The sequence below is a fragment of the Talpa occidentalis genome, unplaced genomic scaffold (assembly GCF_014898055.3).
Source record: "Talpa occidentalis isolate TD23 unplaced genomic scaffold, MPIMG_talOcc4v2.1 talOcc4.5, whole genome shotgun sequence".
In the NCBI taxonomy this organism is placed as follows: Eukaryota; Metazoa; Chordata; class Mammalia; order Eulipotyphla; family Talpidae; genus Talpa; species Talpa occidentalis.
The window spans coordinates 112049263-112073027 of record NW_023604861.1 but is presented as its reverse complement, the minus strand read 5'-3'; the positions used below and the strand labels follow the sequence as shown (position 1 = coordinate 112073027).

The 23765-nt window shown below is 41.8% G+C and overlaps 1 protein-coding gene across 1 annotated transcript in view; it reads left to right on the top strand.

Moving 5' to 3' along the window:
• The window catches only part of PRKCE (protein kinase C epsilon), a 457999-nt gene that overhangs the window by 1779 nt on the left and 432455 nt on the right, over positions 1–23765 (top strand). The gene's annotated exons all lie outside the window — the stretch shown is intronic.

Sequence of the window (23765 nt, the reverse complement as noted above, 5' to 3'; positions counted from 1 at the left end):
AACTGGGGTACAGGTCAGAGGCTCAGGAGGGTGAGAGAATTCACCAGAGACAGAGCAGGGGGCAGAACAGGCAGAGGGACCAATGACACTGCTGAGGGGAGCAGGGGGCAAGGTTGGAGAGGTCTGCTGTGCCATGTAGGTTTCTCCCTGGCCGGCTGGGAATTGAACCCGCACTGCAGAGGCTGTGGGCAGCTTCACAGAGTGGTGCTCAACCTGCTGCACCACCAGGGAGGCCCAGGGTATATATATTTTCCAGCTAGTGAGAGGTAGCAGGTCCTCATGGAGATGTGTAGCCAGAATCACCTTCTAATTATTGAAAACAAATAGCTTCGTGATTGTTCTAGGGTCATGCAAATCACCTTGGCATATCACTTTTCATATTTTTTTTCAGAGCTGGAGTTTTAGGGGAAAATAGGAGCAAGCCTGTTCTCTTTCTGCTCAGGGCGTGATGTAGTCTACACGAAACCATGGTTACAGGGCTCACAGGGAGGATGCAACATACCACACCATGTACAACCCTGGGAGATTACGGCTTACTCTTTGGGAAGCAGGCAAAGTTTATGGAACCCCAAGAACACAGTGCCTTGTCATGCCCTTTCTCCAATGCGCCTTACTTCTGCCTCCCTCCCACCATGGGTTACCACTCATTGCATGTCCTTTCCACACAAGGCCATTGGTCCTTTCAATCATGAAAACAGTGCATGTCTGAGGGGGAGCTGAAGGAATAACTAATTTCAGAGCCAGACCTTAATGCTTAAAACCTGTTTGAGGTGGCTGTTGTTTTAGAACAAGAAGAGGAAGGAAAAACCATGACTGAGGTGATGAAGAGATGAGGAGTTGGGCAGTGAGGCAGAGAGCAGGTAGGATGAACATTTATAAACATTGAAAAGTAGATTTTCACTGGAGTAGAGGTGACTGAATATCTCTAGTGATGCTTTGCTGCCCCCTCCCCAACCCTGAGCACATCAAGGGTACCATCCCCACCTTTGAGCATTTCCAGTGTATTATGGGTACTAGTCTGGCTTGGTTATCATGCTTTAAGGTTCTCACATTCATATTGGACTTGACCTTAGGCCAGATCATCTGGTGCACAAGTATTACAGACAAGGACATTGAGCCCTAGAGAATTTAAATGGGTGTCCCAGGCTACATGACAAACAAGGGAGTTGGAAGTGGGTTTGCACCGCCTGTTGCCCACCCCTTGCCCAGTGAAGAACTGAGTTCCCTGACTTCCTAGTCTACCTGCAGATTCATATGTGGTGTCCCTGATGTTTTTATTGTACAAGATAAACTGTTTTTAAAATCATCATCTTTTTTGCCTTCTAGCAAGTGTGAATTAAGTATGACAGCTCTTGAACAGGTTAAAAATCTTGAAATACAAAAAGATCCAAATCATGTGATAAATCAAAAGTGGAGTTGGTTTTGTTTGCTCATCTAGTGTCATTTTCACTAGAGGATGCTGTGACTACTCTGGCTGTTCCAGAATGAGGGTGGGGACAGATTAACAGAGGTGAGTGGTCCTTGGAAGCAGTCAAAGTGCAGTTGGGCTGATTAAAGTCACCTTTTCCATTCCCATCAATTGTGGTACACACACACACACACACACACACACACACACACACTTCCCTGGGTTCTGGCCTCTGCTCTTTATCTGGCAGTGATGAAGAGATACATCCTTTCTTGGGTGTGGCTAAGAAATCTGGCCTGAAGTAAGGAGATGGGGAGGGCATGAAACAGCTGTTACGTTGCTGCAGAACACTTCATTCAACTGCACGAAGTCACACGTGCTCACTGAGTTCCTGGTTTGTGCTCAGATCCAACCAGGGATGTGTAACACTCTAATCCAGAGGGGAGAGAGACCCTAGGTTACTCTCCAGCTTCCATGTTATTAGGGAAATGATACGAGATAGCTTATAGATACTACCAGTTATGATTAGGTGCTGAGTGAGTGGCACCAGATGTTAAGAGACTTCAGAAAGGGAGAGTGCTAAGTAAGACTGCTGGAAGAATCCTGGAGGGTTCCTGGGAGGAGGCACGAACTGGGTGTGAAGTTACGGGAACTGTCCATTAGAAGTGTTTAGAGGTTGGGCCTCCCCGGTGGCGCAGTGGTTGAGCTCTGGGTTGCGAAGCTGCCCGCGGCCTCTGCGGCGCTGGTTCGATCCCCGGCTGCTCCCCGGCCACCGGAGGAGGGTCCCACATGGTGCGCAGACCTCTCCTGCCGCCCGCTGCTTCCCTCAGCAGTGTACTTCGGTCCTTCTGCCTGTTCTGCTCCCCACTCTGGCTCTGGTGAATTCTCTCACCCTCCCGCGCTTCTGACTGTACCCAGTGCTTGTATAAACAAACAAACAAACTAAATAAATAAAGCATGCCTCTATTTAAAAAAAAAAAAAAGTGTTTAGAGGGAATGGTGTCCCAAGGACAGGGACACTACTGTAGTGAGGCAGAGAGTGCCCATGGGTGGCGGGTGGAGAAATGTGGCCGAAATTGAGGGTCCCCTTTAGAAAGCACCAGGCAGGATAAGATCTTCTCAATCCAAGGTTCTTATTTGAACACTGCCTGTGCTATTCTTTACTTCATCTTTTAAAACTTTGATTCTTTTATTTTCCACTGAAGCCCCAGTATTCATGCAATCACAGGTTTGGATATTATAGTTATATATTTTTCTTTGTTCACCTTAAAATAAGCACATGGCCTCTAAAAGAAAAGGAAAAAAAGTTCATTTAAGGTTCCTCTTAAAATAGTCAGTGATACGGGGGATACATTTTAGAAACACTGGAATAGAAGAAAGTTTAGAAAACTGAAGTGGATTTCTAGAATGTTTAGAAGCCAGTCTGAGATAATTATTCTCCAGACAATGAGTGATGTGTCAGTTGTGATTGCAGTGGGGGTTGCTTAGGAGAAAGCACCTTCTGGAGAGAGGGAAAGATTTCACTTGCTCTTGAAGCAGAATCCCAACATAAACTGTTGCTTTAGGTTGGTTTTTCAAGAGCAAGGGTAGATTAACGCTGCCCAGATTTTGGTGTGCATAGGAATCACTAACAGCGGGGCTGGGTATCCTTGAGATTTTGGTCAGACTATATCTGAGAAATGCTGGGCTAGAATAGAAATTGCAGGCAGGCAAGGACTACGATAATTCATGTATTAAGATTCATGTCCTGAAATTTTATAGTAGACTTTATAATTCTCAAAGCAAGATTTATAAGCCTAATTTGCATCAAGTGGAAGTATTGGGGTTGCTGTTGGAACCAGAGGCTGGGTGTGTCGCATGTAGGACAGCGGGCGGGGGTCTTGGTAGCTGGTGGGGAGGGGAGATGGAGCCTGCAGGTTACAGCTGGCTGGTCCTGGCCCTACTCTGGAGTCTTCTAGATTGGTGGTTCAGTATGCACCACGCTGAGCTCTGTTCCCCCTAGTTCTGCCACCCCTGTCCCCCGAAGACATCTTTGGTTTATGTCACTCTCGTGTTTCATCCTGAAGAAGAGGTGCTTGCTCTTAATAAGAACCGCAATGATGAAGCATCCCCTTTGGAGGGATGAGAGCCTTTGAAGGCAGAGTCCTGGAGCCAGGCTGCTTGGGTTTGAATCCCACCCTACTAACAACCACTTTTGTGACCTTTAGTGAAGCTGTGTTTCTGTTTCTTCCTATATAAAAAGTAGGTGATAGTAAAAGCACCCACCTATCATGAAGTGGGCTGTGCTGGAATGAAAGAAGAGGAAAATCTCTGTCAATGACTGTTTTGCAAATGTGAAATAGAAACTTCTCCAGGGTATGAGACTATGTTACTTGAGAGAAATCTTTCGGAGACTAAAAAGTTGGCACCTTTGGGTACTGTGAATCAGTTAATACATTAAAGAACCCTCTCAAGGGTCATTCAGCCCCATGGTAAGCACTGGCATGAGCTCAGGCCTAATGCAAGATCAGGCCTGTTTGTCTGCCCTCTTTCTCCTTCTTGGTATCTTTGATCAGCAGCAGGTTAGTGGATATTTGAGATCCTCAGTTCCATGGTTCTTCAGTGGACCCCTCTCTCTGGAATCAGTGAGTTTTAACTACAGGATGACTCCCCCGTCCCCACATTGTGTGTCTTTGGGCATCTGACTAGGGTCTTTAAACCTAATTTTTCATCTGTAAAATGGGAGTATGAGAGTTCTTCCTCTTAGGGTTATTGTGAGAAACAGGACATCTATATGATGCTCTGACCAAAGGGCCAGGCTACAAGCCACCTTGACAATTTTATGAATATTTAAAGAGTTATCTCTTTGTGTATTCATAGTTCTAGAATCTTAGAACAGAACACGTGGTCAGGTGAAAGATATTTTCCCCATGATTATTTATTGATGCATATGAGTAATTGGAAATAAGGAGATTTGGGAGCTGCTGTTTTGGTTTTACTGTACCAATTTCATCTCATTTCATGGATTTAACTGCAGTCTCAATGTTGCTGAGTCAGCATACCTAATTGTAGTCCACACCTGCTCTTGAGCTTTAGTTAGACTCATATGTGAACTGATTGCTTGTCATGGCCCTTTGGTTGTATCAAGGCCATCTCAAATTTGATTATGTCCAAAGCTGTCTATGTGACTTCCCACCTTCCCAGTCTAAGCCTCTCATAGCCCTTCTCATTTAAAGAATTAGCAACTCCATCCTTCTGGTTGCCCACGCCGAAACTGAGAAGCCATCCTTGATGCCAATTGTTCTCACATGTACCATTTCCAGTCCCACAGCAACATCCATTGTCTCTTCAACAAAATCTATCCTTCAAAATCTATCCTCAGTCTGATCATCTTTCCACACCTCTGCTGATACCATTCTGACCCAATCCTTATAATCGGATACCTGAGTCATTTCAACTGCATCCTAACTTCATCAGATCATACCATTCTGCTACCAAGTCCCTCAGGCTGAAAGCTCAAGGCCTCATCATAATCTGGAAAGCCAACACATTGCCAAGACTCCTGCGTGACTACCCTTGACCTCAGCACCTACTTCTCCTCACCTTGCTCACTTCACTGCGGGTCAGATTAGCCCACTTGATACCCTGTAAACACATTCAGCCTGTTCCTGCCTCAGCCTTTGAACTTGTGATTCCATCTTTCTAGAATGTTCCTTCTCCAGGTACCCACATGGCTCAAGTCTTTACTCAAATATTACATTCTTAGTAACACCTTTTATGGCAAGTCCTGTCTAAAATTTTACCCTTCTCTTTGTGACACCATATGCCCCTTTCCTGCTTTATTTTACTGTACTTCTTTTCTCTAATACATCATGTATTTTTCTTATTTATTTTTATTGTCTGTCGCCAGACCAGGCTTCCATAAATGTAGAATCTTTTGTTTACTACTGTATTCATGGCACCCCAAAGATCTTCCTGGCACTCTGCTGAATAAATGAGTGAATTTAATTAGGTGTGCGTACTTCTTTAGCACCTACTGGGGTCTAATACTGTGGTAGATACGGGGACTTAGTGAAGCAAAAGTTGTGTGCGATACCTTCCTTCTTCTGAAGAACGTAAAACCTTGGTGGGAGGACCAGGATGGTTAACAGTTGAGTGAATTGCTTAAACAAGAAGTGAGACGAAGGTACATGAAAAAGAGATTTTATTTTTATAAAAATCTGGGATCCTTGAAGATGTTCATATGAGGGAATACTTAATTATTTCCATGTGGCAATTTGCACCAAGCTGAAGCATCTCTTCAAGTCTGAGTTTTCTAAAAGTAGGAATTGTCCACCCCATGGAGAAGGGAGAAGGAAAAGGTCCATTTGTCCTCTCTTTGCAGAATTTCATCAAGTTTAAATTCTCATAAGGACTTTACATATGAAACCTTTTGTAGTTGGCAGCAACAAGAAATGAAATTTTAAATTCCAGTGCCTGAACTCACAGAGCTCATTGAAACATATGCAGACAAAGCTTCCAGGGGTTTCACTTAGACTAAAAGAACTCCAGAGCAGGCCTGCAGTATTTTACATAAATAAAAGATACACTTGGCAAAACATATTTCTCTTGAAGTTCCTCTGGGTATATATGGGCTTGTTAAGTAATTACCATCTATTATAATGCTAATCAGCAGGACTGCACCTGTTTGAAATCTAATTTTCTGGCAGAAACCATGTGAAGTGGCCAAAAGTTGGAACTGAACTGGGAGAACCCAGAGCATTGGAACATACTGTTGTCATTGTAGCTCTCTGACCTGGAAACAAAAAGAAAACTCCAGAGAGAATATGATTGAGCTCTGTGATTTTGTGCCTGAGAGGAGGAGGAGATACACAAGACTGTTACCAAATCCTAGGACAGAAATGGTCTGCCCTCTCTGGCCTTGTTCTCCAGTCCCTACCTCACCTAAACACTTCAGAGAGGTAGTTTTACCAGTGAAAAGTCACCAGCAAGGAATAAACTCAGGGAACTAATGTCCCCAAGAGGCAGATCACACTTAAAATGTCATTAGGCTCAAGAGGGGTTTAGGAAAATGATGGTGGATGAGTCTGTGATAAATTGTTGATGAAAAATGGAGTCTTTGCTTTGATTCATGTCCTTGTTGAATAGATTTGTTTGTATTTCAGACAATAGCATCTCTTGCTACCTATGGCGCTTCGTTAGCCTGATGAAGCATTTTGTGAGCAGTAAGTTTCTCTCCTACCCCGGCCATCTGGCTTACCAACTAGAGTGTAAGCCACTCAAGAGGTCCATGTAATCTACTCATTCATGGGTTGGTTGAATAAAAGGCTGCCTTTTTGGGATCTGTCTTGTAGAAACTCAAATAGGTAGCATTCTTTAATCCTGTGGACTTGGGTTCTGCTCTTCTTAGAAGCTTGTCATCTGGTACACTGCTGAGAAGAAAGATGGTGGAACCCATAAAAGGCTTTAATCTGTAGACATTGTTCCCACTATCCCTTCATCCATTTAGCAAATATTTATTAAATAACCTGTTTACCAGGTAGCATGCCTGGAGCTGTCTCTGCACTTTTGGAGACTCTTGGAGCCTAGAGTCTAGCAGGAGCCGCATAGTATAAATACACAGGTACATAAAATTACAACTAGGTAGGATTGCTCAGCACAAATCTTTGAGAACTTAGGGATGTCTAGAGCTTGAGGACCTTACTTTTTTCAATATTGGACTGGCTAATACTTTTTTCTTTCCCTGGGAAATTTTTTTGTTTTTTGTTTCTTATTAATTAATTAATTAATTAAAATTTTATCTTTATATTCCCCATACAATTACAACCCCCTTATTCTGACCGCAATCCCTCCTTTTCCCGTCCCCCACACCCCCATAGAGTGTCTCTGGTTCATAGTTATTTGTTGATTTTGATATTTTCTTTCTTATAGTTATTCTTTTTCCTGGTCCCTTATTTAAGTTTTCTAGATTCCTGCTATGAGTGAGACCATCCGGTATTTTTCTTTTTCTTTCTGGCTTATTTCGCTGAGCATGATCCCTTCCAGTGCCATCCATGTTGCTACAAATTGCATGTGTTTATCTTTTTTGAATGCTGTGTAATATTCTATGGTATATATGTACCACATCTTCTTGATCCAGTCATCTATTTTTGGGCATTTGGGTTGTTTCCAAAGCTTAGCTATTACCCAAAGCAGTGATAGTGAAGGCAAAGATAAACAGCTGGGGCTACATCAAATTAAAGAGCTTCTGCACAGCAAAAGAGACAATAACAAAAACAAAGAGAAACCCCACCGACTGGGAGAACATTTTTGCACACAACACTAATGATAAAGGACTGATCACAAAAATCTGCAAAGAGCTGATGAGACTCAACAACAACAAAGAAAATAATCCAGTCAAAAAATGGGCAGAAGAGCTAAAAAGAAATTTCTCTGAAGAGGAAATGCAAATGGCCAACAGGCATATGAAAAAAATGTTCAACATCACTTGTAATCAGAGAAATGCAAATCAAAACTACAATGAGATACCATATTACACCAGTGAGAATGGCACATATTAAAAAAACTGGCAACAACAAATGTTGGCGAGGTTGTGGAGAAAAAGGAACTCTTCTGCACTGTTGGTGGGAGTGCAAACTGGTCCAACCACTATGGAGAGCTGTGTGGAGATTTCTGGACCTACTAAACATAGAGCTTCCATATGATCCAGCAATTCCACTCCTAGGTATTTACCCAAAGGACACAGAAACATCAATTCCAAAGAGCACCTGCACCCCAATGTTTATAGCAGCACTATTCCCTGGGAAATTTTTTGAAAGGGGAGTCAGGTGACTCATTTAAATTGGGAGGTTTGTACCTTAGATTCCACATCTATGAAATCAGGAGGCACTAAAGTCTAGATGCTCAAGAAGGCCCTTGTTAACAAGGGAACAAAACCTTGTTAACCAAAGCCTGTCTCAGCTTTGTGTTTTGGGCCTTGATTATGCTCAACCTGGCTCTCAATATGTTTTATCTTTATTATTCTGCATGTGCCATCCCCTGAAAAATTACCAGCCTCTGCTTTTCCCACTCCTCATCTCTCTTTGTTGTTGTGATCAAAATCACAAAGCTATTTTTGATAGCTTGCTTTTTTTACCTAGTGTTCAAGACCCATAAAAATACATTTATTTTTTAAGATGAAGCCCTTTCTCTGTATCATTGAATCACTCAGAGGATATTCTAAAGACAAACAAGCAGGCAAAATTTCTAGAATGCAGGGTCTGTGAATTCATCTTCCTATCTTCTGAACTGATGATTATCTAAACCATTTTAGGCAGCTAAGAGAATCATCAATCAGCTAGCAAGGATGGAGCATTTAATCGACCAGCATTTGCCAGAGTATCTTTCAAAGAGTAGGAGTCTGATTTCAGGTTGCTGTGATCAAGAGTTTGGGGAACGTTATTGAGTCAAATGCACATTAGTATGTAAAAGACTCCAAGATGGCGTATAGCAAAGGGACAAGTACATTCTGTATAAAACCATATATTTCCTAAACTTATTTCATCACAGAATGCTCTTATTTATAAGAAAAAAATTACTAGTGCCATAGAACCAGTGTTTTGTGGACATATTTTGAAAAAAATTACAATTAGATAAAAGAAGGAATGAAATGTTCTTCAAGTGGGCCGTTTGGGATTCAAGATTAACACCCTTTTTTTTGAGACACTGAAGTTGAAGAACTGTGAGAATTCACAGAAGAGGGGATTAATGTGGATTGTAACACTGGCAAAGGCTTCTTGCTAAGATTTTTAGCCAGGTCTTATAGAAAAATGGGATCTGAATAGACAGGGAAAGGAGCCACTCTATTGGAAGAAGAGAACAAGAAATTTTGGACAAGCCATTTTTAGCATTTTAGTTTATGAGGGCAGCCAGGAAAACAATGAGATTAAAGTAGGAATGCAATCCACAAATAATTGCTTCATTAATAAAAAAGCCACACACACACACAAATCCCAATCAAATAGCTATTCAAAGAAAGGGAATAGTGGATAAAATGAATATTCATTTATTAAGTCATATATCCATCCATCCATCCATTCAACAAATATGTACATACAGATGTATGTACATACCTATATACACGATTTTCTATGTTCTAGGAATTTTGCTTGGAGAAAAGTGTTGAGTGCTGTACTTCCAGTTAATTTTCTTTTATTATTATTGTTTTACATTTTAAAAGGACAGGTTTTTAGCAAAAGGAGAAAATAAAAAAGAGAGATACCTGCATAGACACAGAGGGGCAGTATTGGGAGGAGAGCTGCCTTTTTATTTCTTGATAGGCCTGATAGATGGAGAAAGCTTTGTAGCATCCTCCTTGTAAATGAGTGGTGGCTTGTCCAAGTTCATGGATCTAAAAACATAGTATGGACTTGGGAGTCAGTCAGTGCTGGGTTGAATTCTAATTCAATCACTTTTGGCTGCGTGATATTGGGCAAATTATTTAACCCATCTGTACCAGTTTCCTTATCTGTAAAATGTAAATAACAGCTATCTTGTAGAGTTATTATTATTAAACATGTAAAGTAATTGCCAACTGAGGAGTTTTGAGCTAAACCTTTCCCAGTCCCTACTTCCCTCCTCTAAGAGGGATTCAGGATTTGCTCAACTGCAGGTGTGCAGAAGTAGAATTTCCCACTTGGCCTCTGGGGTAGTGAGGTGGGGGGGGCGTCAGAGGAACATGGATACTCTGCCCTGGGGCTAGCTTTGGGTCCCTGGGCGGACAAACCACCTGCCTTGCTACCTTTTGCGTTTTTAAAAAACCTTAGCTTGTGGGCCTAATGCAATTTCTGAGGTTTGAGGCTTTTTTACAGCCCATTTGCTGTGGTCCAGGTGTGTGTCCCATTTCTCCAGGCCAAAACATCTGACTTCATTTTCCTACCGTGTGTCTCTTATATAAGCCTGCCCTCTGATGCAGTGCACGCCGTTTGCTCTGTTGTCTGGGCACAAATGCAGGCAGCACACAGAGATGCTGGACTTTGCTTGGGACCAGGGCATTGGACTTGCGAAGGAGTTACAAGAGTAGAAGAACAGCCTTGTGAAAAGATTTCTGAATGCTGGAAAGGAACTATACATTTGCCTGTTAATTGTCTGGTAAGGCCGTTAATCTTTAAGCTCAGATTTCATTTTAGATCATTTATGTTAAAGTAACAAGAATGAATGTAGCAGTTTGTTCATCCAACTGTCTTTGAGGATCAGTTCTCAGGAATTACTTTTTCTTCTCTTCCAGCATGAGAGTCGTTTTCTTCCTTAAAAGTCTTCGGAATTCAGCCAAGAGTGCAAACTCTGGTTCTTCTTTTTTGTAGCTTTGTGACTGTGAAAATTCACTTAAAATCACACTTTTATTACCCAGTTTATGAAAATTCACTTGAAATCAAACTTTTGTTACCTAGTTTATGAAAAGGACCACAGCAAACTAGTTTACCTAGTGATGTAGGTTAGGTTATAGGGTTGCTGTGAGAATTTTATGAGACAAATGTAGATGGAAACACTTAGGCACTTAACTCTCTGTCTTGTTGATGAGCAACTGTTAGTTTTTGTAGAGTCAGCACTTCTTGAAGTTGATAAAAGTTTGTCATGAGCCTCCCCAGTGGCGTAGCAGGTTTAGCGCAGAACTATGAAGATATCCACAGCCTCCTGAGAATGGTAGTTCTCCCTGCCGGCCAGGGAGAATCCCACATGGCGTGGCAGACCTCTCCTGTCGCACCCGCTGCTCCCCTTAGCAGTGTCTTCAGTACTTCTGCTTGTTCTGCTCCTCACTCTCTCTCTGGTGAATCCTCTCACCCTCCTGCACCTCTGGCTTGTACCCTAGTGCTTGTATAAATAAATAAATCTTAAAAAAAAAAGTTTGTCCTGGCAAGATCCTTTGTCTATAGTCTTGGCTCTTCTATGACAAACACCCCACCTTAAAGCCTTCAGGTGCCCTGATCACAGAGTTGCTTATGCACAGTTATATTTAAATTTCAGATAAACCACAAATATACATATGCATTTGTTATAGGTATGTCCTAAATATTGCATGGGATATATTTCTATTAAATTTTTGATTGTTTATCTGAAATTAAGATTTAACTTATATTTCCTAAAGCAGGTGACTTGACCTCTATTAATCCCCCCTCCCCACTAATAAAATATGCTCAGAAAAGGATCTGCTTGTCATCTTTTTGTCCCTCTGGGGCCAGAGAAAGACTTTAAAATGGATGGCGCTTCTTGTTAAACAATTTCAGCATTGGCCAAGTGTAGGAAACATGATTTTTTGATCAGGGATCCTTTTTGAGAACCCCTAGAATCATGGAAGCGCCCCCTGCTTTTACATTTGAATTCCAGTTCACCCCATTGCCACCAAACCTTCTTCCTCCCCGCAGCTTCTCCCTTTCCCAGGGTGAATATCAGAACTCTATTCACAGAAAGCGCAGTTTTTAGCCACAGTTTGAAAACACCTCGCTGGTTTAAAAATACTTTTTTTTTTTTCATTTTAGGAGAGATTGAATGTCTCATTTGAGTTCCATGTCATAGCCCAAGGACTGGCCTTCTTATCTTTATTAGTCTTGTTCTATGGAATCCAGGGGAGCTGTGTAAGAGTTGTACAATGGCACTAAATACCCTTTTGGGGTACTCAGAATCATCTGTTATCTCCTGCCACCCCTTTCCAGTTGCCTGTAAGGTAGTCTGACCTCACCATCCTACCAACATTCAGAACCCTGCATAGCCCGCACTTTCTTCCACCCCCTGTCTGCCAACTGGGTCCTGCATCCTCTGTGCCAGGAGCCTCTTCCACCAGGCCTTATATCTGCCCTCCAAGCCCAGTTTCTTTCCTTTCTTTGTGTTCTGATCCCACATGTCCTCATTCCTGGAATATTCTAACCACCCTTCCAAGTCTCCCTCTTTGCTGGGCCATCATTCCTAGAACTCTCCAGGCTAGAGTTCTCTTAGCCCCTGGACTCCCGGTAACATTTCCTCTCTGTGCTCTCCCTTTAAAATGATTGATGTCTGGCTTTGATGATCAGATATTTTGTCTCTGCTCTTTAATAGAGCCAGAAAGGCTCCCTGAGAGTAAAATCTTGTGCCTTTTTGTGATAACACTGACATATTACTTTGTATAAAATAGATGGCTGATTAAATAAATTTGGACATTAAACCATAATAATATTTACCTAAATAATAGATGTTCTTCAGATATTTGTTTGGGGTGTTCGCTTTCCTTCCATGACAGAGAAGAATGTAATATTTAAAAAGTTATACACACACACATCTGTATTACTTTAGAAAGGCAAAGGCAAGGGAGGGTACTGACAAATGGAGAGAATTTTTATCCTTTACTTTTGCTTTGGTATTATTTTTCTATATAATGAATTTTATTTTATTTTATTTTAAAGATTTATTTATTTATGCATACAAGAGCTGGGGTACAGGCCAGAGGTGGGGGGGGGGGCGGGGTGAGAGGATTCACCAGAAACAGAGTAGGGAACAGAACAGGCAGATTGACCTAATTTCACTGCTAAGGGGAGCAATGGGAGAGACAGGAGAGGTCTGCTGCGCCATGTGGGTTGCTCCCTGGCCTGCTGGGGATCGAACTTGTGCTACAGAGGCTGCGGATAGCTCCATAGGTTGCGTCTTAACCCTTTGCGCCACCAGGGAGGCCCACGAATTTTATTTTTATAGCAGGTTTATGTTTACAGAAAAATTGAGCAAAAGTTACAGAGACTTACCATATATGCTCTTTTCCCTACATACAGATCTCTTATTATACATATACTTTCCCCTTCTGTGTATATATATATATATATATATATATATATATATATATATTAAAAATGGCAGTGGGAGGCAGATGCAATATAGCTACTGGAAATTGAAGAGAGTGGCATGATGGTTAAGTGAAAAGCTTTGCTTAAAGGGGGGGCTAGTTCTAATCTTGGCTGAACCCTGAACCAGCTGTGTGACCATTTGACAGTTGATCTCTGAGTCTTCATTTCTTCATCTGTAAAACAAAATTAGTGGTAGCTGTCTAATTGTGATGTTTGGAATAAACAATATAATGCATAAAAGTGCTTTAAAAAGTGTCACATGATATACATCCACTAATAACTAAATTATTATTATTATTGTGCTATTGTAAAAAATAAGATGTAGAGTATGTGGTTTGAGACTTATGTTGTCAGCCTCCAAGTGATTTGATTCTATGTGCCTGAGGTTCTCTTGGGGTCGAGGGAAGCTTTCCTCCTGAGAGGTGTGCCTTAGCTAGAGATGATAGTTCTCATTGTAGTGAGCTAATTAGGAAATGATGATGGTTTGCTGTGAAAGCATGTCCTGCCTGCTTTCAAAGTTTATTCTTTTTTTTTAAGATTTATTTATTTATGCATACAAGAGCTGGGGTACAGGCCAGAGATGCAGGGGGTGAGAGGGTTCACTAGGGACAGAGTGGGGAACAGAACAGGTAGACTGACTGAAATACACTGCTGAGGGGAGCAGTGGGCGAGACAGGAGAGGTCTGTTGTGCCATGTGGGTAGCTCCCTGGCCAGTCGGGGATTGAACTCATGCTGCAGAGGCTGTGGACAGCTTCATGGCGCTGTGCTCAACCCCTTGCACCACCAAGGATGCCCTACAGCTGGGAAAATTGAGGGTAGAGGTTGTAGAGGTTGTGATAGGGACTAGACTGGAACTCAGATCTTATCTCCCTAAGTCCCTGATCACATCAGCAGCATTTGGGTTTCTTTGCCAAGAAGTCTGCCTTATTCTTTCACTCTGTTGGGGCTGAAGTTTTAAAATTGATCTGTTGGCTTAGTTTCTAGGAAACTGGAATCTTAGAAGCCCACCCCCACACGTAGGAGAACACGTCTCTCTCTCTTTGCTGCATTATCCCTTCTTGGCTCTTGAAAAAATTTTATCACTGCTTATCATATGACTGTGCACAGACAACCGTAAAGCCAACTATTTTAAGGGGAAAAAGGGAGGAAGACAGATAAGACAGTGATTCAGAAGCAAGCAGGAAGATGGAGTCATGTGCTTGTCCCCTTGTGGGTGGGATGTGAGGGAGCCTCTTGAGCGCTTGGAGAGTAATTGAGGCCCACCAGGAATGTGTTTGAAAGCCCATCCTTGTGCTGGGAGAAGATCCAGAGCCCTGATGGAGCAGCCCTGCATGCAGTCCACATGTGCAGGCCGACCGTGTCCATTGGGCTCTCCTGCGGCCCAGCGAGGCCCGGCCTGCCCTGTGATAAGTTCAAGGGGAACCCTGAAGGAAAGGTCTTGGTGCCTGCCCCCAGGAACATCAAAAGGAAAAATGCTCACTTGCAAAGACTCAGCTGTCCAGTTGAGGGTGACAGTAAACTGAGTCCTGTCCTAACTTATTGGTGGAAGGATAACTTACGGAAGTCTTTTGTGGAAAGCCAACAGGCAGGTGGTGTCTATAAAAATCCAAGATGTGTACAGTCAAGATAATGTATACAATCAATTTCATTCATAGTTCTCAGTTCTCTACCAACTTATAGGTTGCACTAATACTATTTAAGACTCAGAGAGTAGTTTGTCTCTGATGACTGAGGAGGGGGCCCTGTGGGTCCCACACACTGTAGGCTTGTGCCTGCGCCAGGGGAATTTAGATTTTAGGCAAATGAGCATCATTCATTGGACCTTTCCAAATTTTAATCAGTAAGAACTTTAAAATGTTTCACTTTTTGTAGAGGATCTATCATATTTTTGAGGGGGAAAGACATGGGAAAATAGAATACACATCTTAATTAGTTTTTCAAACTCTGAGTCACGATGCCATCTGCTAAGGTCATGAAATCAATTTAGTGGCTCTCAAGCAGCAATTTAAAATATGTAAATAGACCAATATAGAAATTACCAGGATGCATTACATAAGTAAAGGTATATAATGCTTTATAAAACTTCTACTTTCGTTTGATATATGAGTGTTATTTATATGATGATCTAAATTCTTACTGTGGGTCCCAGTTAAAAAGAATTTTTTTTTTGGAGAAATTTTTTTGGAGAATACTGGTCTGGAACACAATTTACAATTTATAATTCAATAGACTTTTTTTTTTTTTAAAGAAGGCCCGTTTATTTTATTTTTTAAACATTTATTTATTTATTTATACAAGCACTGGGTACAGTCAGAAGCGCGGGAGGGTGAGAGAATTCACCAGAGCCAGAGCAGGGAGCAGAGCAGGCAGAAGGACCGAAGTACACTGCTGAGGGGAGCAGCGGGCGGCAGGAGAGGTCTGCGCGCCATGCGGGACCTTCTGCCGGTGGCTGGGGAGCAGCCGGGGATCGAACCAGCGCTGCAGAGGTTGCAGGCAGCTTCGCAACCCAGCGCTCAACCGCTGCGCCACCGGGGAGGCCCTCAATAGACTTTTAATGAGCACCAGTAAAATGGAGACAAGACTATAAAAAGGATAGGGTTCCTTGTACTCATAAACTTAAAGTTTGCTCATCCAAACAATTCCATAAAGCCAGATATTATTACCCAGGGGAAGACTGATAAAGGTTTTGTGGAGAAGGTGACTTTTGACCTGGACATTGAAGAATGGGTAGGATATACTGATTCTGAAAAACCTGTCTGACTGCTCCTCAGGAACAGGTCTGGTAGGATGCAGACGTGACCTGATGAACTGAAATACCTTATGTTCTCAAGAGCCCCCATCTCTTGGTTCACCTGCAAATGGCATTCAGTATCAGATAGTGTTGTATCAGGGTGCTTAGGCTAGATGGCCAGAAAGTCAAGGTTAGAAATCTGCAATACATGGTGGGTTTCCCAAGCACAAACTGCACTTTAGCCTTCACAGAGCAATTGTACCTTCCGATGGGAAATGTGGGCTCTTTGGAAAAGAATGTACTTTAACCTTGCCCCTCATAGGGCTGCACAGTGTTAATACATTTATTCAGTAATCTGAACTTTTTCCACTTTACTCTCCCATCAACATGTAGCAATTACATGTTCTCCCTTTTACTTTGATATTTGAGGACAAGACCCAAGGAAGTAAAATGATGAATTGGCAGCTGAGGCAGATGATCGAGCACATGGCTCTCTTGGTTTTGTTTTTGGTTGGGTCAGGGCTGTTTACTGTACATGCACAGGTATCTATTGATAGCTTCCCAAACAGAGTCTAGGAGGCATGGGGCCTGGGACAGAAGTATTTCTATCAATAGCATTATACATTTAATGCCATTTATATTTATCCATTTAAGCTCTATTCAAAATGCATTCAAATGAATCAAAATTCCTTCCTACTGTTCTCTTTCTCTTTCTCCCTCTTTCTCTTTCTCTCTCCCTGATGATCAGGTCGGGGAGAGCTATGTGGAACATTTCTCATCCAATTGAAAGAGTGTAAAATCTGCTATCTCATAATAGATATTCATTAAATCCTTGGTTATAGATGGAAAAATATAAGAGCTCAGAACTTAAATGATTTGAGCAAAGTAAAAAACCCAGTAAAGGCAAAGAAATATGAGAAAATAAGTACCTGGTAAGGTGCTTGTATAGCTTACACCACCCTGGATCCAGCCACCACCCAACAATCTTCCTTTCATCATTCATCCATCCATCCATCCATCCATCCACCCATCCATCCATCCATCTTATTGGTCATAATTTGTTAATGCCAATACCATGTGTCTAGAACTTTTAGTAAAGGAGGTTGATTTATTTACTTATGTTTTCAGTTTTCTTTTCAGCTAATCACTGAGATTGGCAGTTGATCAAACCACCTTTTGGCTTGACAAAAGTTGAAACTTGTCTGTTTGGTTGAGGTAACCATTTGTTTGTCCCCCATGGTTGATCTTCACATGGTAGGTAAACTGTGATGAGGGATGATTTCTTTAAATAAAATCCTTTGATTTTCTCCACTTCCAGAATCCTCTAGATCATCAAGATACTTTTGCTTTGTAATGTGGCCTGCTGCAATGCTTTTGCAATTGCAATTCTTTTAAGGTGTAACTTTTCCCTTAAAACAAGGTTTCCCAAAATGTGTTCTACCATGAAAAAAAATCGGCACGTCATACGCACTCAAAAAAGGGATGCCATAACTAGTCGATTTAGTAAATAATTGATTAAATAAAACTAAACATTGATCTTAGGACTTCTCAGAGTGTTTAACAGGCTAATTTCCATTAGCCTCCAGGATGGTAATTCCATCAACAGTGTTCCCAAACTCATTTGGTCAGGTGACACTGTTTGGGGGACAGTCCTTCTATCTCTTGATTTCATTTGGGAAGTATTGTTCAAAAATCTGGCCTCTACTATTTAAGGCAAATACAACATACCTGAGGCTTTGGGCTAATCTAAATAGATATGGTGAGCAGGAAAGTATCATTATTGAGCTTTTTAAGTAGATCAATTCGTTTGTTGTAATATATTTTAAAGTTAAAGGGTATTTTTAATTTTATTTTTCTATTTTCAATTTTTTTCTACTGATTTTAATTGACACATGTCATTATATTAGTTTCAGATGTACAATACAATTATTTGATGTACAACACAATTATTGTATAATTTGATGTACAACATCAAATTTGTGTTGATGTACAACACAAATTATTTATGTGATGTATGACACAATTATTTGATGTTTTGTGTGTATTGTAAATGGTCACAATAAATTTAGTTAATGTTCATCACCAGTGACAAAACTTTTTTTCTGTGATGAGAACTTTTAATATTTATTCACTTAGCAATTTTCAAATATGCAACGTTATATTATTCATTATACTCATATTCTATTCACTACATTCCCTTGCCTTATTTTATGATTGGAAGTTTGTACCTTTTGACTACCTTCACCCATTTTCCTTACTTGCATCCCCTGCCTCTGGTAACTACCATTCTATTCTATGTACCTATGGGCTCATTCTTTTTCTTCCTTCGATTCTGCTTGTGAGATAATGCTGTATTTGTCTTTCTCTGCCTGACTTATTTTACTTAGCATAATGCCCTCAAGATCCATCCATGTTGCTGCAAATGGCTGAATAATAATAATACATATATACTCCATTCCTGCAGTGAATGATGATAATACATGATGTGGTTGTGTGTGCACGTGTGTGTGTGTGTGTGAGCGAGCGAGCGAGCGAGAGAGCGAGAGAGAGAGAGAGAGAGAGAGAGAGATTCATTCATTGGTGGACACTTAGGTTGTTTCCATATCTTGGCTATTATAAATAACATAAATACTGCTGCAGGAATATGGGTGTGCATATATCTTTTTGAATTAGTGTTTTCATTTTCTTAAGCTACATGCCAGAAAGTAGAGTTGCTGGATCCTATGATGGTGATAGTTTTAATTAATTGAAGAACCTCCTTGTTTTCCACAGTGATTGTACCAATTGACATTCTCATCAACATCTCACAAGGGTTCCCTTTTCTTCACATCCTTGTCAAAACTTGTTATCTCTTGTCTTTTCAATAATCACTAGTTTAACAGGTGTGTCGTGGTAGCTCATTGTGGTTTTGATTTGCATTTCCCTGATGATTAGTGATGTTGAGCACCTTTTCACGTGCCTATTGGCCTTCTGTGTATCACCTTTGGAAAATGCTATTCAATCTGCCCATTTTTTAATCATATTTTTGGCTTTTTTTTTTGCTATCATCTTCTAGGAATTCTACATATATTTTGGATAGTAACCCCTCATCATATATGTGATTTGTGAACATGTTTTCTTATTCAGTAGGTTGCCTTTTCATTTTGTGGTTTCTTTTGCAGTGCAGAAGCTTTGTTTTATTTAGTCCTGCTTGCTTATTTTTGCTATTATTGCCTTTGCTTTCAGTGCTTTTTTTTTTTAAAGTAGAATCCTAAGTATTATTTATAGGCATTTGATGTTTAAGAAGGGAGAGAAGCTGAGGTTGGGCAAATGTTTTTATATGCAAACAGGAATGCAAATAGGCTTCTATCCTCATTAGCAGGATTTTCTAAATGATAGTCTAGTAGTTCATCTTTGTTCTGTCTTTAGCCAGTGACATTTTAAAGCAGTAGGAAAGCCAATGTTATGGTTCCTGAGATGGTTCATATAGAATTACATGGGTTGAGGCCAGAGCTCGTGGTTCCTCCTCCTTCCTGAATCAGGTCACTGTGAATATTATCCAAGTGCAATTTAACTCTTGCTCCTTCTCTTCAGAAATCATTGTTGCTGGACTGTTGCTACTTATCCATGCTATTGTGAAGACATATTTTAATATTTCATTCCTTTGTGTTTATTAGAAAAGACTGAGTTCCTTACAAAGATCTGAGTGTGATTATTGGGACTGACTTGCAGCAAAAACATGAAGTAGGCAAAGACTTTCATGTCCTGTCTTTTCAGTTAAGAGCCCCTTCTAGCCTGGGGCTCTGTCAGAGTTTCTGGGTTCCTCCTGGTGGATAAATGCACTTACACTGAGATAAATGGACATAATGAAATATACAGGCTGTCATTCCAGGAAAGTGCTGTAGAGGATGCAATGTTTCACCAGGCGGTGATATCTTTACCTCAGGAATTTTCAGATGAGAGTGACAGGGTGTTTTGCAGCCATCCCAGGCCGGGTAGGTTCACCATCTGTTCTATCAATTTGAAAGAAAATTTTGGAGCCTTTGGCATCATTTTCACGGGTCTTAATAGTAAGGGGTACAAGACTGCAGAGAGAGCAACTTGAGCCTCTTTTCAGGTGGCACCACCCTTTTATCCCCTCCCTCCTAGGCACAGGTGTGCACACTTACACATGCGCACACACCCATGCTCAGGTGTTCATAATCAGGCATGTGTGCTCCACACCTAGCACCTTCTATGTTAACATCATCAAGGCTGCTGGTGATAGCCATACAGGACAATGGTGTAAAACACCTCATCAACTTCATTTACCCTAGACAGAGGAAGATGTCAAGAGGAATCTTTTTAACCAGGTACTCATTTTTTAAAAAGATTTATTTATTTATGCATACAAGAACTGGGGTACAGGCCAGAGTTGCAGGGGGTGAGAGGAATCACCAGAGACAGAGTAGGGAGCAGAACAGGCAGACTGACTAAAATACACTGCTGAGGGGAGCAGTGGGCGAGACAGGAGAGGTCTGCTGCATCATGTGGGGCTGGCCAGCTGGGGATTGCATCCATGCTTCAGAAGCTGCAGATAGCTTAACAGTGCTGTGCTTTATCCCTTGCGCCACCAAGAAGGCTCCCACTACTCATTTTTAACTGTTATTGAGACCGTATTCTAGGAAAGGCCTAGGGTCTTCATGTCAACTTACAACAGTGAATCAGGACCCGGCTCACCTTTGCTGGATGGACTTATTGCTAGATTACTGACACTTGAAATACATGCTTGTCTCCTCCCGCTGAGCCTTTAGTGCTTTTCCTCTTTAAAGGAAAAACAGGTCATAAATTACTAAGGAATTTTATGGCACGGTCCAAAGCACAGATTGCAAGCCAAGGAAAAAATAAAACTCCAGCTTCTTTATGGAAAGTCAAATGGAAAAGAGAGATTGCTTCCTGAAAAGAGGGGCATGCTGCCTGAGGGCAGAAACTCCTCTGCTGGTGCCCTTGAGGAGTTCAGGCAAATTCTGGGCCTCATCCTGATGAACTTGAGGGCACAGTGAAGCAGGCAGTTCAACTGTTTATCTAGAAAGTAGATGAGGAAGTGATGATTTTTGGTAGCAAGATTTTGTTTGGATGATGCTTCTTATAGATCCAATATCTTAATTTACTTTTGTCCCACCTAGGACAAGAATTCCTCAAGTCATCCATATTCCTGATTCCAAGTTGAGGCGAGTTAATTGTTGGAGAAAGAAAGGAAGGGATGAAATGGGAATTCTGAGGCTGGCAGACCGGGGAGAAAGTGGACAAATCCTGGAAACTGGACTTCACCATAAGTTACAGACAAACAGAATAGTCCAGAACATGGTATGTTGCAAAGCAAAATAGGACCGGTATGAAAAAGCACTTGCAGACAGCAGTCTCCTTTCCAGAAAAACGTTTTCTCAGACCAGGAGGACCCACTGATAAGGCCCCTTATCACCTTAATCTGAGCCTTCAATTCCCCTCAGCTCTCCTTTTCCTACAGTGAAAAGGCCTGATGCTGTTTTTTTAAGTCTTTATCGTCATCCCGTCCTTTACACACGAGCAACCAGGGGCATGTGCTTTGGGGGAAGTAAATACAAAGTTGTTTTACTGTCATTTATCATTTCAGAGTTGGAGTGAATCTAAATGAATCATAACAGTTGCATTTAATAAATTCTCTTGGGTATTGGCTAATTTTAAACCGGTCTTACGAGTTTTAAGGTCTCTGTGGATTGGGGAAGTTCAGTGGTGCATTTGCTGGTTTGGTTGCCCCTAATTTCCCTCCCACCTAGCTCCTTTCAGTATGCTAGTCTGCTGGCCTTGGTTATCTCTAATCACTGAGCATGCGGATGGTCTGGACCCAAGGTCATGCAAAAGCCTTTCAGGTCTTGGTTAACGGTACCCCTCAGAGTTCCCAGGGGGTCTTTGGGAAGTTGTCCTTCAACTCACAGATTGGTCTGCCTTGGTGGATGACCCCCATCCACCAGGAAGCTGGCAAGATGGGGGTGGGGAAAGGGTAAATTTTGGTTGTGGAAATGAAAGTACCTTAACATTTAGCTTCTCTTCCTCAATGTTGCTGCCTGGCTCCAGGCTGACATGAAAAGCTTCACCCTCCCACACTGATTTTCTGTCTTAGTTCTATAATCATGTTGGTTAATGGATTCCAGTTGTTGATTTTTTTCTTTTCTTTCTTTTATTTTGGGGGGGGGAGGGGGTTGCATTATTTATTAATTGAGTAGAGACTCTTCTGGGCCATGGAAAGTCCAGGGAACCCCAGGTTGCTTCACTCAAAGAAGTGCAACAAACCATTTACAACATTTCAATACTTTCTTAGAGGATCCAGAGTCTTTTCCATGCTTCACACCTGCAGTTCAGTATGATATAGTAAATATCATATTTTTCCATTAAGAGGAAGACTAAGGTCAAAACTAGAGTGTGGATAGAGAGAATGAGGATTCTGCTAGAAATGAATTCTAACCCATCCATCAAAGGAAAGTCAAGAAGTAAGGCCTGCGGGTGCAAATACTGTCGCCGTTTGCATTCTCCACTGGGTACACACACCGCTGCCTGGTGATGAAAGGTTGTTATGATGAAGAGGGCGGTGAAGAGCTCAGCCCAGGCCCTGAGGTGTGAATGAAGGAAGCACATGCCTTTCTGTGGTCAGTCACTGCTTGTTGGTGAAGGAGGGATGTACTCAAGCTTCTCCATTCTTTCTTTTTTCTTCCTAAGTTTCAGATCATTGATTCAGCAAATTATTAGGGAGGCCCTACACTGTGCCAGGCATCAACCTGGTCCCTGGGGATCTTAACAGAGCCTGACAGTCATGGAACCTGGCATCAAAGGACTTAGGCCCAACTTGAGGAACGACAGGCAAAGGGACGATTATTGTGTAGTATGCAAAGCACTGTGGTGTATGTCACAGGGGCACTTAAGGGGGCCCTGACCTAGCCATGTTGGGTTGGGGAGGCTTTTGGGTAACATTTAAGTAGAAACCGGAAAGGAGTCACTGACACAGTTTAGTGTGATTGCTTTGCGAAGTAGAGTGCAGGTGGGAGTTGGAGGCATGGTGTTGTATAAGTTTTTTTTTTTTTTTTTTGTTAGCTGGTCCCTCCTTCCCTTCTCTCCCCCTCCCTGCTCTCCACCATCATCCCCTTTTTTTCATAAGATTTAATCCTGAAATCTTGAGGGGCCACTTTAACAGTTTGTGATCTGGGGCTCTACTCTGAGGGTTAGAGGAGAGCCAGTGAAAGATTTTTAAGTAGGGGAATAGCCTGAGCAGATGTGAATTTTATCACCTTGGAGAATGGACTAGAGATAGAACATTAGGGAACTGTTGTAGTTAGTTCACAGGTTCGAGGTGCTGGTGGCCGGAGGTGGGAGGTTGGTGGGCTGACTGAGGAAGAAGGTGGAGCCAGCTGGCTGTGGGTTGAGAGTGGAGGGTGAAGAGGGGAATCTAGGCTGTGTCCCAGACTCTGCTTGAGCTCTCGGTGGCTCCCAATGCCATTCACCGCATGGGCAACTCAGAGGAACAGGTGTCTTTGTTGGTGTTCAGGTCTCTAATGGGCGCTTGGAGGTATTTTGTGGAGTTTGGGGGGATTTCATTTCAGAATAGACAGAACACTTCAGCGTGGGAGTCAAGAGGACAATTGGAAGGTGAATTACACGAGGGAGGGTCTGAAGAGATAGTCAGGACTAGTACAAGCACAACCACCACTTGTTCTGCCCCTTTCTCTGCCATAGGAAGTAAATGTCACCTTATTCTCCATGAGTCTGAGAAATCTTTTAGGGCCTAAACAACCAAGTTTGGGGTTACCCACCCGA